The sequence below is a fragment of the Oncorhynchus clarkii genome, chromosome 31 (genome assembly GCF_045791955.1).
Source record: "Oncorhynchus clarkii lewisi isolate Uvic-CL-2024 chromosome 31, UVic_Ocla_1.0, whole genome shotgun sequence".
Classification (NCBI taxonomy): domain Eukaryota; kingdom Metazoa; phylum Chordata; class Actinopteri; order Salmoniformes; family Salmonidae; genus Oncorhynchus; species Oncorhynchus clarkii.
In genome coordinates, this window is record NC_092177.1 from 22,785,815 (window position 1) to 22,800,373 (window position 14,559).

Sequence of the window (14,559 nt, forward strand, 5' to 3'; positions counted from 1 at the left end):
CCTTCTCTCTGCAGAAAGAGGTGGTGTTCTCTGTAGAGAGAGGTGGTGTTCTCTGTAGAGAGAGGTGGTGTTCTCTGTAGAAAGAGGTGCTTTTCTCTGCAGAGAGAGGTGGTGTTCTCTGTAGAGAGTGGGGCTGTTCTCTGTAGGGAGAGGTGGTGTTCTCTGTGGAGAGAGGGCCTTTCTCTGTAGAGAGAGATAGTGTTCTCTGCAGAGCGAGGTGGTGTTCTCTGTGGAGAGAGGGCTTTTCTCTGTAGAGAGAGATAGTCTTCTCTGTAGCGAGAGGTGGTGTTGTCCTTATAGAGAAGTGGTGTTCTCTGTAGAGAGAGGTGGTGTTATCTGTAGAGTGAGGTGGTGTTCTCTGTAGAGAGAGGTTGTGTTCTCTGTAGAGAGAGATGGTGTTCTCTTTGGAGAGGGGGCTTTTCTCAGTAGAGAGAGATAGGGTTCTCTGTAGAGAGAGGTGGTGTTCTCTGTAGAGAGAGGTGGTGTTCTCTGTAGAGAGAGGTGGTGTTCTCTGTAGAGAGGTGGTGTTCTCTGTAGAGAGAGGTGGTGCTCTCTGTAGAGAGAGGTGGTGTTCTCTGTAGAGAGAGGTGGTGTTCTCTGTAGAGATAGATAGTGTTCTCTGTGGAGAGATGGCCTTTCTCTGTAGAGAGAGATAGTGTTCTCTGCAGAGTGAGGTGGTGTTCTCTGTGGAGAGAGGGCTTTTCTTTGTAGAGAAAGATAGTGTTCACTGTAGCGAGAAGTGGTGTTCTCCGTAGAGAGAAGTGGTGTTCTCTGTAGAGTGAGGTGGTGTTCTCTGTAGAGAGAGTTGCTTCTCTCTGCAGAGAGAGGTGGTGTTCTCTGTAGAGAGAGGTGGTGTTCTCTGTAGATAGAGGGCTTTTCTAATTAGAGAGAGATAGTGTTCTCTGTAGAGAGAGGTGGTGTTCTCCGTAGAGAGAAGTGGTGTTCTCTGTAGAGAGAGGTGGTGTTCTCTGTAGAGTGAGGTGGTGTTCTCTGTAGAGAGAGGTGCTTCTCTCTGCAGAAAGAGGTGGTGTTCTCTGTAGAGAGAGGTGGTATTCTCTGTAGAGAGAGGTGGTGTTCTCTGTAGAGAGAAGTGGTGTTCTCTGTAGAGAGAGGTTGTGTTCTCTGTAGAGAGAGATGGTGTTCTCTTTGGAGAGGGGGCTTTTCTCAGTAGAGAGAGATAGTGTTCTCTGTAGAGAGATGTGGTGTTCTCTGTAGAGAGAGGTGGTGTTCTCTGTAGAGAGAGGTGGTGTTCTCTGTAGAGAGAGGTTCTTCTCTCTGCAGAGAGCAGTGGTGTTCTCTGTAGAGAGAGGTGGTGTTCTCTGTAGAGAGAGGTGGTGTTCTCTTTGGAGAGAGGGCTTTTGTCAGTAGAGAGAGATAGTGTTCTCTGTAGAGAGAGGTGGTGTTCTCTTTAGAGAGAGGTGCTTCTCTCTGTAGAGATAGATAGTGTTCTCTGTAGAGAGAGGTGGTGTTCTCTGTAGAGAGAGGTGGTGTTCTCTGTAGAGAGATGTGCTTCTCTCTGCAGAAAGAGGTGGTGTTCTCTGTAGAGAGAGGTGGTGTTCTCTGTAGAGAGAGGTGGTGTTCTCTGTAGAAAGAGGTGCTTTTCTCTGCAGAGAGAGGTGGTGTTCTCTGTAGAGAGTGGGGCTGTTCTCTGTAGGGAGAGGTGGTGTTCTCTGTGGAGAGAGGTGGTGTTCTCTGTAGAGAGAGGTGGTGTTCTCTGTAGAGATAGATAGTGTTCTCTGTAGAGAGAGGTGGTTTTCTCTGTAGAGAGAGGTGGTGTTCTCTGTAGAGAGAGGTCCTTCTCTCTGCAGAAAGAGGTGGTGTTCTCTGTAGAGAGAGGTGGTGTTCTCTGTAGAGAGAGGTGGTGTTCTCTGTAGAAAGAGGTGCTTTTCTCTGCAGAGAGAGGTGGTGTTCTCTGTAGAGAGTGGGGCTGTTCTCTGTAGGGAGAGGTGGTGTTCTCTGTGGAGAGAGGGCCTTTCTCTGTAGAGAGAGATAGTGTTCTCTGCAGAGCGAGGTGGTGTTCTCTGTGGAGAGAGGGCTTTTCTCTGTAGAGAGAGATAGTCTTCTCTGTAGCGAGAGGTGGTGTTGTCCTTATAGAGAAGTGGTGTTCTCTGTAGAGAGAGGTGGTGTTATCTGTAGAGTGAGGTGGTGTTCTCTGTAGAGAGAGGTTGTGTTCTCTGTAGAGAGAGATGGTGTTCTCTTTGGAGAGGGGGCTTTTCTCAGTAGAGAGAGATAGGGTTCTCTGTAGAGAGAGGTGGTGTTCTCTGTAGAGAGAGGTGGTGTTCTCTGTAGAGAGAGGTGGTGTTCTCTGTAGAGAGGTGGTGTTCTCTGTAGAGAGAGGTGGTGCTCTCTGTAGAGAGAGGTGGTGTTCTCTGTAGAGAGAGGTGGTGTTCTCTGTAGAGATAGATAGTGTTCTCTGTGGAGAGATGGCCTTTCTCTGTAGAGAGAGATAGTGTTCTCTGCAGAGCGAGGTGGTGTTCTCTGTGGAGAGAGGGCTTTTCTTTGTAGAGAAAGATAGTGTTCACTGTAGCGAGAAGTGGTGTTCTCCGTAGAGAGAAGTGGTGTTCTCTGTAGAGTGAGGTGGTGTTCTCTGTAGAGAGAGTTGCTTCTCTCTGCAGAGAGAGGTGGTGTTCTCTGTAGAGAGAGGTGGTGTTCTCTGTAGATAGAGGGCTTTTCTAATTAGAGAGAGATAGTGTTCTCTGTAGAGAGAGGTGGTGTTCTCCGTAGAGAGAAGTGGTGTTCTCTGTAGAGAGAGGTGGTGTTCTCTGTAGAGTGAGGTGGTGTTCTCTGTAGAGAGAGGTGCTTCTCTCTGCAGAAAGAGGTGGTGTTCTCTGTAGAGAGAGGTGGTATTCTCTGTAGAGAGAGGTGGTGTTCTCTGTAGAGAGAAGTGGTGTTCTCTGTAGAGAGAGGTTGTGTTCTCTGTAGAGAGAGATGGTGTTCTCTTTGGAGAGGGGGCTTTTCTCAGTAGAGAGAGATAGTGTTCTCTGTAGAGAGATGTGGTGTTCTCTGTAGAGAGAGGTGGTGTTCTCTGTAGAGAGAGGTGGTGTTCTCTGTAGAGAGAGGTTCTTCTCTCTGCAGAGAGCAGTGGTGTTCTCTGTAGAGAGAGGTGGTGTTCTCTGTAGAGAGAGGTGGTGTTCTCTTTGGAGAGAGGGCTTTTGTCAGTAGAGAGAGATAGTGTTCTCTGTAGAGAGAGGTGGTGTTCTCTTTAGAGAGAGGTGCTTCTCTCTGTAGAGATAGATAGTGTTCTCTGTAGAGAGAGGTGGTGTTCTCTGTAGAGAGAGGTGGTGTTCTATGTAGAGAGAGGTGCTTCTCTCTGCAGAAAGAGGTGGTGTTCTCTGTAGAGAGAGGTGGTGTTCTCTGTAGAGAGAGGTGGTGTTCTCTGTAGAAAGAGGTGCTTTTCTCTGCAGAGAGAGGTGGTGTTCTCTGTAGAGAGTGGGGCTGTTCTCTGTAGGGAGAGGTGGTGTTCTCTGTGGAGAGAGGGCCTTTCTCTGTAGAGAGAGATAGTGTTCTCTGCAGAGCGAGGTGGTGTTCTCTGTGGAGAGAGGGCTTTTCTCTGTAGAGAGAGATAGTCTTCTCTGTAGCGAGAGGTGGTGTTGTCCTTATAGAGAAGTGGTGTTCTCTGTAGAGAGAGGTGGTGTTCTCTGTAGAGTGAGGTGGTGTTCTCTGTAGAGAGAGGTTGTGTTCTCTGTAGAGAGAGATGGTGTTCTCTTTGGAGAGGGGGCTTTTCTCAGTAGAGAGAGATAGTGTTCTCTGTAGAGAGATGTGGTGTTCTCTGTAGAGAGAGGTGGTGTTCTCTGTAGAGAGAGGTGGTGTTCTCTGTAGAGAGAGGTTCTTCTCTCTGCAGAGAGCAGTGGTGTTCTCTGTAGAGAGAGGTGGTGTTCTCTGTAGAGAGAGGTGGTGTTCTCTTTGGAGAGAGGGCTTTTGTCATTAGAGAGAGATAGTGTTCTCTGTAGAGAGAGGTGGTGTTCTCTTTAGAGAGAGGTGCTTCTCTCTGTAGAGATGGATAGTGTTCTCTGTAGAGAGAGGTGGTGTTCTCTGTAGAGAGAGGTGCTTCTCTCTGCAGAAAGAGGTGGTGTTCTCTGTAGAGAGAGGTGGTGTTCTCTGTAGAGAGAGGTGGTGTTCTCTGTAGAAAGAGGTGCTTTTCTCTGCAGAGAGAGGTGGTGTTCTGTGTAGAGAGTGGGGCTGTTCTCTGTAGGGAGAGGTGGTGTTCTCTGTGGAGAGAGGGCCTTTCTCTGTAGAGAGAGATAGTGTTCTCTGCAGAGCGAGGTGGTGTTCTCTGTGGAGAGAGGGCTTTTCTCTGTAGAGAGAGATAGTGTTCTCTGTAGCGAGAGGTGGTGTTCTCCGTATAGAGAAGTGGTGTTCTCTGTAGAGAGAGGTGGTGTTCTCTGTAGAGTGAGGTGGTGTTCTCTGTAGAGAGAGGTTGTGTTCTCTGTAGAGAGAGGTGGTGTTCTCTTTGGAGAGAGTGCTTTTCTCTGTAGAGAGAGATAGGGTTCTCTGTAGAGAGAGGTGGTGTTCTCTGTAGAGAGAGGTGGTGTTCTCTGTAGAGAGGTGGTGTTCTCTGTAGAGAGAGGTGGTGCTCTCTGTAGATAGAGGTGGTGTTCTCTGTAGAGAGAGGTGGTGTTCTCTTTGGCCAGAGGGCTTTTCTCTGTAGAGAGAGATAGGGTTCTATGTAGAGAGAGGTGGTGTTCTCTGTAGAGAGAGGTGGTGTTCTCTGTAGAGAGAGGTGGTGTTCTCTGTAGAGATAGATAGTGTTCTCTGTAGAGAGAGGTGCTTCTCTCTGCAGAGAGAGGTGGTGTTCTCTGTAGAGAGAGGTAGTGTTCTCTGTGGGGAGAGGGCTTTTCTCAGTAGAGAGAGATAGTGTTCTCTTTAGAGAGAGGTGGTGTTCTCTGTAGAGAGAAGTGGTGTTCTCTGTAGAGAGAGGTGGTGCTCTCTGTAGAGAGAGGTGGTGTTCTCTGTAGAGAGAGGTGGTGTTCTCTTTGGCGAGAGGGCTTTTCTCTGTAGAGAGAGATAGGGTTCTCTGTAGAGAGAGGTGGTGTTCTCTGTGGAGAGAGGGCTTTTCTCAGTAGAGAGAGATAGTGTTCTCTGTAGAAAGAGGTGGTGTTCTATGTAGAGAGAGGTGGTGTTCTCTGTAGAGAGAGTTGGTGTTCTCTGTTGAGAGAGGTGGTGTTCTCTGTAGAGAGAGGTGGTGTTCTCTGTAGAGATAGATAGTGTTCTCTGTAGAGAGAGGTGATTCTCTCTGCAGAGAGAGGTGGTGTTCTCTGTGGAGAGAGGGCTTTTCTCTGTAGATAGAGATAGTGTTCTCTGTAGAGAGAGGTGGTGTTCTATGTAGAGATAGGTGGTGTTCTCTGTAGAGAGGTGCTTCTCTCTGCAGAGAGAGGTGGTGTTCTCTGTAGAGAGAGGTGGTGTTCTCTGTAGAGTGACGTGGTGTTCTCTGTAGAGAGAGGTGGTGTTGTCTTTGGAGAGAGGGCTTTTCTCAGCAGAGAGAGATAGTGTTCTCTGTAGAGAGAGGTGCTTCTCTCTGCAGAGAGAGGTGGTGTTCTCTGTAGAGAGAGGTGGTGTTCTCTGTAGAGAGAAGTGGTGCTCTGTGTAGAGAGAGATAGGGTTCTCTGTAGAGAGAGGTGGTGTTCTCTGTGGAGAGAGGGCTTTTCTCAGTAGAGAGAGATAGTGTTCTCTGTAGAGAGAGGTGGTGTTCTCTGTAGAGAGAGGTGGTGTTCTCCGTAGAGAGAGGTGGTGTTCTCTGTAGACATAGGTGGTGTTCTCTGGAGAGAGAGGTGGTGTTCTCTGTAGAGAGAGGTGGTGTTCTCTGTAGAGAGAGGTGGTGTTCTCTGTAGAGATAGATAGTGTTCTATGTAGAGAGAGGTGCTTCTCTCTGCAGAGAGAGGTGGTGTTCTCTGTAGAGAGAGGTGGTGTTCTCTGTGGAGAGTGGGCTTTTCTCAGTAGAGAGAGATAGTGTTCTCTGTAGAGAGAGGTGGTGTTCTCTGTAGAGAGAGGTGGTGTTCTCTGTGGAGAGAGGGCTTTTCTCAGTAGAGAGAGATAGTGTTCTCTGTAGAGAGAGGTGGTGTTCTCTGTAGAGAGAAGTGGTGTTCTCTGTAGAGAGAGGTGGTGCTCTCTGTAGAGAGAGGTGGTGTTCTCTGTAGAGAGAGGTGGTGTTCTCTTTGGCGAGAGGGCTTTTCTCTGTAGAGAGAGATAGGGTTCTCTGTAGAGAGAGGTGGTGTTCTCTGTGGAGAGAGGGCTTTTCTCAGTAGAGAGAGATAGTGTTCTCTGTAGAGAGAGGTGGTGTTCTCTGTAGAGAGAGGTGGTGTTCTCTGTAGAGATAGATAGTGTTCTCTGTAGAGAGAGGTGGTGTTCTTTGTAGAGAGAGGTGGTGTTCTCTGTAGAGAGAGGTGCTTCTCTCTGCAGAAAGAGGTGGTGTTCTCTGTAGAGAGAGGTGGTATTCTCTGTAGAGAGAGGTGGTGTTCTCTGTAGAAAGAGGTGCTTTTCTCTGCAGAGAGAGGTGGTGTTCTCTGTAGAGAGAGGTGGTGCTCTCTGTAGAGAGAGGTGGTGTTCTCTGTAGAGAGAGGTGGTGTTCTCTTTGGCGAGAGGGCTTTTCTCTGTAGAGAGAGATAGGGTTCTCTGTAGAGAGAGGTGGTGTTCTCTGTGGAGAGATGGCTTTTCTCAGTAGAGAGAGATAGTGTTCTCTGTAGAGAGAGGTGGTGTTCTATGTAGAGAGAGGTGGTGTTCTCTGTAGAGAGAGTTGGTGTTCTCTGTTGAGAGAGGTGGTGTTCTCTGTAGAGAGAGGTGGCGTTCTCTGTAGAGATAGATAGTGTTCTCTGTAGAGAGAGGTGATTCTCTCTGCAGAGAGAGGTGGTGTTCTCTGTGGAGATAGGGCTTTTCTCTGTAGATAGAGATAGTGTTCTCTGTAGAGAGAGGTGGTGTTCTCTGTAGAGATAGGTGGTGTTCTCTGTAGAGAGGTGCTTCTCTCTGCAGAGAGAGGTGGTGTTCTCTGTAGAGAGAGGTGGTGTTCTCTGTAGAGTGACGTGGTGTTCTCTGTAGAGAGAGGTGGTGTTGTCTTTGGAGAGAGGGCTTTTCTCAGCAGAGAGAGATAGTGTTCTCTGTAGAGAGAGGTGGTGTTCTCTGTAGAGAGAAGTGGTGCTCTCTGTAGAGAGAGATAGGGTTATCTGTAGAGAGAGGTGGTGTTCTCTGTGGAGAGAGGGCTTTTCTCAGTAGAGAGAGATAGTGTTCTCTGTAGAGAGAGGTGGTGTTCTCTGTAGAGAGAGGTGGTGTTCTCCGTAGAGAGAGGTGGTGTTCTCTGGAGAGAGAGGTGGTGTTCTCTGTGGAGAGAGGGATTTTCTCTGTAGATAGAGATAGTGTTCTCTGTAGAGAGAGGTGGTGTTCTCTGTTGACATAGGTGGTGTTCTCTGGAGAGAGAGGTGGTGTTCTCTGTAGAGAGAGGTGGTGTTCTCTGTAGAGAGAGGTGGTGTTCTCTGTAGAGATAGATAGTGTTCTCTGTAGAGAGAGGTGCTTCTCTCTGCAGAGAGAGGTGGTGTTCTCTGTAGAGAGAGGTGGTGTTCTCTGTGGAGAGTGGGCTTTTCTCAGTAGAGAGAGATAGTGTTCTCTGTAGAGAGAGGTGGTGTTCTCTGTAGAGAGAGGTGGTGTTCTCTGTAGAGAGAGATGGTGTTCTCTGTAGAGAGAGGTGGTGTTCTCTTTGGAGAGAGGGCTTTTCTCAGTAGAGAGAGATAGTTTTCTCTGTAGAGAGAGGTGGTGTTCTCTGTAGAGAGAGGTGCTTCTCTCTGCAGAGAGAGGTGGTGTTCTCTGTAGAGATAGGTGGTGTTGTCTGTAGAGAGAGGTGGTGTTCTCTGTAGAGAGAGGTGCTTCTCTCTGCAGAGAGAGGTGGTGTTCTCTGTAGAGAGAGGTGGTGTTCTCTGTAGAGAGAGGTGGTGTTCTCTGTAGAGAGAAGTGGTGTTCTCTGTAGAGAGAAGTGGTGCTCTCTGTAGAGAGAGATAGGGTTATCTGTAGAGAGAGGTGGTGTTCTCTGTGGAGAGAGGGCTTTTCTCAGTAGAGAGAGATAGTGTTCTCTGTAGAGAGAGGTGGTGTTCTCTGTAGAGAGAGGTGGAGTTCTCCGTAGAGAGAGGTGGTGTTCTCTGTAGAGATAGATAGTGTTCTCTGTAGAGAGAGGTGCTTCTCTCTGCAGAGAGAGGTGGTGTTCTCTGTAGAGAGAGGTGGTGTTCTCTGTGGAGAGTGGGCTTTTCTCAGTAGAGAGAGATAGTGTTCTCTGTAGAGAGAGGTGGTGTTCTCTGTAGAGAGAGGTGGTGTTCTCTGTAGAGAGAGGTGGTGTTCTCTGTAGAGAGAGGTGGTGTTCTCTTTGGAGAGAGGGCTTTTCTCAGTAGAGAGAGATAGTTTTCTCTGTAGAGAGAGGTGGTGTTCTCTGTAGAGAGAGGTGCTTCTCTCTGCAGAGAGAGGTGGTGTTCTCTGTAGAGATAGGTGGTGTTGTCTGTAGAGAGAGGTGGTGTTCTCTGTAGAGAGAGGTGCTTCTCTCTGCAGAGAGAGGTGGTGTTCTCTGTAGAGAGAGGTGGTGTTCTCTGTAGAGAGAGGTGGTGTTCTCTGTAGAGAGAAGTGGTGTTCTCTGTAGAGAGAGGTGGTGTTCTCTGTAGAGAGAGGTGGTGTTCTCTGTAGAGAGAGGTGGTGTTCTCCGTAGAGAGAGGTGGTGTTCTCTGGAGAGAGAGGTGGTGTTCTCTGTGGAGAGAGGGATTTTCTCTGTAGATAGAGATAGTGTTCTCTGTAGAGAGAGGTGGTGTTCTCTGTAGACATAGGTGGTGTTCTCTGGAGAGAGAGGTGGTGTTCTCTGTAGAGAGAGGTGGTGTTCTCTGTAGAGAGAGGTGGTGTTCTCTGTAGAGATAGATAGTGTTCTCTGTAGAGAGAGGTGCTTCTCTCTGCAGAGAGAGGTGGTGTTCTCTGTAGAGAGAGGTGGTGTTCTCTGTGGAGAGTGGGCTTTTCTCAGTAGAGAGAGATAGTGTTCTCTGTAGAGAGAGGTGGTGTTCTCTGTAGAGAGAGGTGGTGTTCTCTGTAGAGAGAGGTGGTGTTCTCTTTGGAGAGAGGGCTTTTCTCAGTAGAGAGAGATAGTTTTCTCTGTAGAGAGAGGTGGTGTTCTCTGTAGAGAGAGGTGCTTTACTCTGCAGAGAGAGGTGGTGTTCTCTGTAGAGATAGGTGGTGTTGTCTGTAGAGAGAGGTGGTGTTCTCTGTAGAGAGAGGTGCTTCTCTCTGCAGAGAGAGGTGGTGTTCTCTGTAGAGAGAGGTGGTGTTCTCTGTAGAGAGAGGTGGTGTTCTCTGTAGAGAGAAGTGGTGTTCTCTGTAGAGAGAGGTGGTGTTCTCTGTAGAGAGAGGTGGTGTTCTCTTTGGAGAGAGGGCTTTTCTCAGTAGAGAGAGATAGTGTTCTCTGTAGAGAGAGGTGGTGCTCTCTGTAGATAGAGGTGGTGTTCTCTGTAGAGAGAGGTGGTGTTCTCTGTAGAGAGAGGTGCTTCTCTCTGCAGAGAGAGGTGGTGTTCTCTGTAGAGAGAGGTGGTGTTCTCTGTAGAGAGAGGTGGTGTTCTCTGTAGAGAGAAGTGGTGTTCTCTGTAGAGAGAGGTGGTGTTCTCTGTAGAGAGAGGTGGTGTTCTCTTTGGAGAGAGGGCTTTTCTCAGTAGAGAGAGATAGTGTTCTCTGTAGAGAGAGGTGGTGCTCTCTGTAGATAGAGGTGGTGTTCTCTGTAGAGAGAGGTGGTGTTCTCTGTAGAGAGAGGTGCTTCTCTCTGCAGAGAGAGGTGGTGTTCTCTGTAGAGAGAGGTGGTGTTCTCTGTAGAGAGAGGTGGTGTTCTCTGTAGAGAGAAGTGGTGTTCTCTGTAGAGAGAGGTGGTGTTCTCTGTAGAGAGAGGTGGTGTTCTCTGTAGAGAGAGGTGGTGTTCTCTTTGGCCAGAGGGCTTTTCTCTGTAGAGAGAGATAGGGTTCTCTGTAGAGAGAGGTGGTGTTCTCTGTGGAGAGAGGGCTTTTCTCAGTAGAGAGAGATAGTGTTCTCATTAGAGAGAGGTGGTGTTCTCTGTAGAGAGAGGTGGTGTTCTCTGTAGAGATAGATAGTGTTCTCTGTAGAGAGAGGTGGTGTTCTCTGTAGAGAAAGGTGGTGTCTCTGTAGAGAGAGGTGGCGTTCTCTGTAGAGAGAGGTGGTGTTCTCTTTGGAGAGAGGTGGTGTTCTCTGTAGAGAGAGATAGGGTTCTCTGTAGAGAGAGGTGGTGTTCTCTGTGGAGAGAGGGCTTTTCTCTGTAGATAGAGATAGTGTTCTCTGTAGAGAGAGGGGGTGTTCTCTGTTGAGAGAGGTGTTGTTCTCTGTAGAGAGAGATGGTGTTCTCTTTGACGAGAGGGCTTTTCTCTGTAGAGAGAGATAATGTTCTCTGTAGAGAGAGGTGGTGTTCTCTGTGGAGAGAGGGCTTTTCTCTGTAGAGAGAGGTGGTGTTCTCTGTAGAGAGAGGTGGTGTTCTCTGTAGAGAGAGGTGGTGTCTCTGTAGAGAGAGGTGGTGTTCTCTGTAGAGAGAGGTGGTGTGCTCTTTAGAGAGAGGTGGTGTTCTCTGTAGAGAGAGATAGGGTTCTCTGTAGAGAGAGGTGGTGTTCTCTGTGGAGAGAGGGCTTTTCTCTGTAGAGAGAGGTGGTGTTCTCTGTAGAGAGAGGTGGTGTTCTCTGTAGAGAGAGGTGGTGTCTCTGTAGAGAGAGGTGGTGTTCTCTGTAGAGAGAGGTGGTGTTCTCTGTAGAGAGAGGTGGTGTTCTCTGTAGAGAGAGGTGGTGTCTCTGTAGAGAGAGGTGGTGTTCTCTGTAGAGAGAGGTGGTGTTCTCTGTAGAGAGAGGTGCTTTGTACTGGTCCTTTACCCTGGATGATTACACTAGGAATGTCCGTTGTATTAGGGAGATTGATTGAACTCTGGCCGACCATAGTCTCCTTACCAGCTCTAACCTCTGCCACCTGGAACGGTACCATAGTATCAGTTGAAAACTGGTCAAAACCAACATACCATAACCCGAGATCCTGGGTCTTTACCGTTTTAATTGGGTGTATGGGTCTACATAGCCATCCCTCTCAGTGTGAGCTATGACCTGATTCCATGAACTACACAGTGATTTACACAAATACCTTCCATAGAGACCCATGGTTCTAGACTGCAAAGGAGTAAAATTCCACTGAGATATCCTTCCCCAATTCCACTCTCACTTCCTTACTATTCAGTTCCAGTGACCTTTTGAGATGCTTTGGTAATATCAAATTCCCCTCGTCTACCACGAGTCAAGTTACCTTCTTTGGCCTTCTCGGGGGTTCATGGTGTATCAGGAATACGGTCCCACAATCAGACAGCTCAGGACGGTCAGCACACCTGTGAAGCACCACCCTCTCCCAGAGAACATATCACCAGAGGCCAACTTACCTTCACTTCTATGAACGTTCACAGTGGGGATAGGTCGGGAACAAGGGAATCTTCAGTAAAGAGTTAAACCCCCGAACCTTATTGGTTACGGTTCTGCTCTTACCTCTGTGATTGTTCGACAGTATCAGAGTGTCTTACCCTCTTACAATGTGTGATATGCACCCAGGTAGCTCTTTCAGCTATCCTCACTGCGAAGGCTGTCACCAGGAGTACTTGGTATGGCCCCTCCCAACGGGCTGCTTCCCATCTATCCTCACAGCGAAGGCTGTCACCAGGAGTACTTGGTATGGCCCCTCCCAACGGGCTGCTTCCCATCTATCCTCACCGCGTAGGCAGTCACCAGGAGTACTTGGTATGGCCCCTCCCAACGGGGCTGCTTCCCGTCTATCCTCACCGCGTAGGCAGTCACCAGGAGTCCTTGGTATGGCCCCTCCCAACGGGCTGCTTCCCGTCTATCCTCACCGCGTAGGCAGTCACCAGGAGTCCTTGGTATGGCCCCTCCCAACGGGCTGCTTCCTGTCTGTTCTCCTCAGGGACTGGATTGAGTGAATCACCTTCTCCTGTAATTCACCAGTAGTGCATAAAATCTTGGACATACAGGTTTGGTTAACAAACAGTTTCTCATTTGTTATATCTGATTATATCTTCAACTTCTATGTCTACTTTGTTAACTAGATTTTTTTTTTTAAATGTGTTTATTATCCAATAGGCCACAAAGTGTCCTATCCCCGTCCTATCCTAGACCACAATTTACCCATCCCCCCTTTGATACCTGGCTCTGCCCAGGTAACATTACAACAGCCTATTTAAACTGTAACTTAGGTAAAATAGATAGGTACCCTTTGTGCCAAATTCCTCCTTTATCAGTGGCTCCCATCTTAACCCATCTATTAACTTCCTTAATCGGAGCTCTAAGCTGACTTTCCTTCAGTAATTCTGTGTCAATACTAACTTCCTCTTTCAAGTGAGATACTGTGTGTGGGTGTTGTTTTCTGGCCGCTCTCTTAGCTTCCTCATCTGCCCTTTCACATTTACAAATTGCTACTGTCTTTGGTCATAAAACTGCCTTTAGTAAATTCAAAATTCGCTTCTCCACTGAGTTGCAAATACATGGATGGTGTTAAAAGCATAAGCACTGTCAATATATATCGTAATGCATTTACCCTTCCTCAAATCCCAAGCTCTGGTAAGGGCTCCATCTTAATGCTCCATCTTCCAACACCTCAGTAAGAGTCACTAATGCATAATCAGTTGCATTTGAGCCATCTGAGTTCTTTCTATACGACCCATCTACAAACATAGTCAGTTCCCCATCCGATAAAGCTAGATCAGTCAAATCGGGTCGTTGTAAGACAACGTTCTTGGTTTCTGTTACACAATCATGTGGGCAGCCATGAGAAACTAGAGTGGAGGGGTTCAAGGTAGAACATCGCTCTATTGTTAGATTTGGAATATTTAACAGAATAATCTTACAAGACAAGTGTCTAGCTGGCATTTGAGCCATCTGGGTTCTTTCTATACGACCCATCTACAAACATAGTCAGTTCCCCATCCAATAAAGCTAGATCAGTCAAATCGCCATTTTATGTTCCAATAACAAGATTGAGACGGCATGTGGTACCCTCAAAGTCAAATCATGGTACAGTACTACAGAGGCTGAGTCCTCCACAGGCCGTGCTGCAGCCACCACTGACTGCAAACACAGGGGCATTGTTTGTTCCACCTCATCGAGACGGGAGGAATAATAGGCCACCGGCTTATTCTTCCCTCCGTGTCTCTGAGTCAACCCTGATGTCATGAACCCCTCCCTGCAGTCCACAGTCTGTGTGAATTCACGGTCATACCTAGGGAATGCCAGAAGAGTGTCAGATATCAATAGCTGTTTAATAGCCACAAACGGTTTCTCCGCCTCTCTTGTCCATACAATCTTTTCTTTAGCTGTCATAGCCTTACCATAAATCAAACCACTAAGTAACCCTATATGCAATGCAAAGTGTGGGACCCATGCCCTACAATAATGAATCATTCCCTAGAAACTCATCATCTGTTTTTTTGTTAAATGTTTTGGGTGCTTCTAAGATAGCTGTATTTCTGGTTACATTAAGTGTTCTCCCTTCCTGAGTTATAGTGTGTCCTAAATAGATAACTTGTTCTTGCCAGAGCTGTAACTTCCTCTTATTAACCTTGTGACCTTGGTCTGCTAAGAAGAGGAATAGAGCAAGAATATTTGCTCTAAAGCCCTATTATTACATATATCAAAAATTTAGTTTACACATAGAAGATCAAATTTAATTTTCTTTCCCATTACTGTCAATAGCAGATAGGGTTTCTGTTTCCAAATGTTTACTTACTGTCTCCCTGTTTCCGTTCGTGGACCTTGGAAAAATCAACATGTCTACAGTAGTAATCTCTAGGATTATTACATAGTTAAATTTCATTATTTCGATACTCTCAAAGATCCTGGATCACCCCAGATGCCATATATCCCTGTCAACTTTCTACTATTTAAATAAAAAATCTTCTAATAATTAAACAAAGCCAAAACGACTGCTAAACATAGCATATGTTTTCTGTACCAATGAAATCTCTCCTTCGGGAGTCTACTGTATTTGAATCTAACAATAATATGGGTTAATCTTAAATTAGTCTCATCAATAATTTAATATATGTAGCGTAGTGTGGGATCCATTATCTACAGTAATTTACCATCCCTAAGAACTGCAACATTTTCTTTACATAATTAATTGTTACGCTTATAAAATCTCAATTTTTCTATCTTCATCGTTGTTCCTGCCCTGTTGGCTTAAAATATGTCCTAAATACTTAACATGAGTCTACCATAATTAAAACTTATCCTAGCTAATTTTCTCACCACATTCATCAAATAAAATATAATGACACTATTGTATCAATTTCACAGCCTTGTTGTATTAAATTACCTCAATATCAGTAATACAAATGACCTTAGATTCTCCATCCAAATGGCTTTCCAATGAGGCTGACCAGACCCCAAAGGAAAGTTATGATAGAAGTCATAAGTCATACCACCCCTTCAAATAAGTGTTTCTTACTGCATTAAACAACATTCCTTTATCAAAATAATTCACGTATTGAATTAAAACTTCAGAAAATAAAACTTCAAAAAT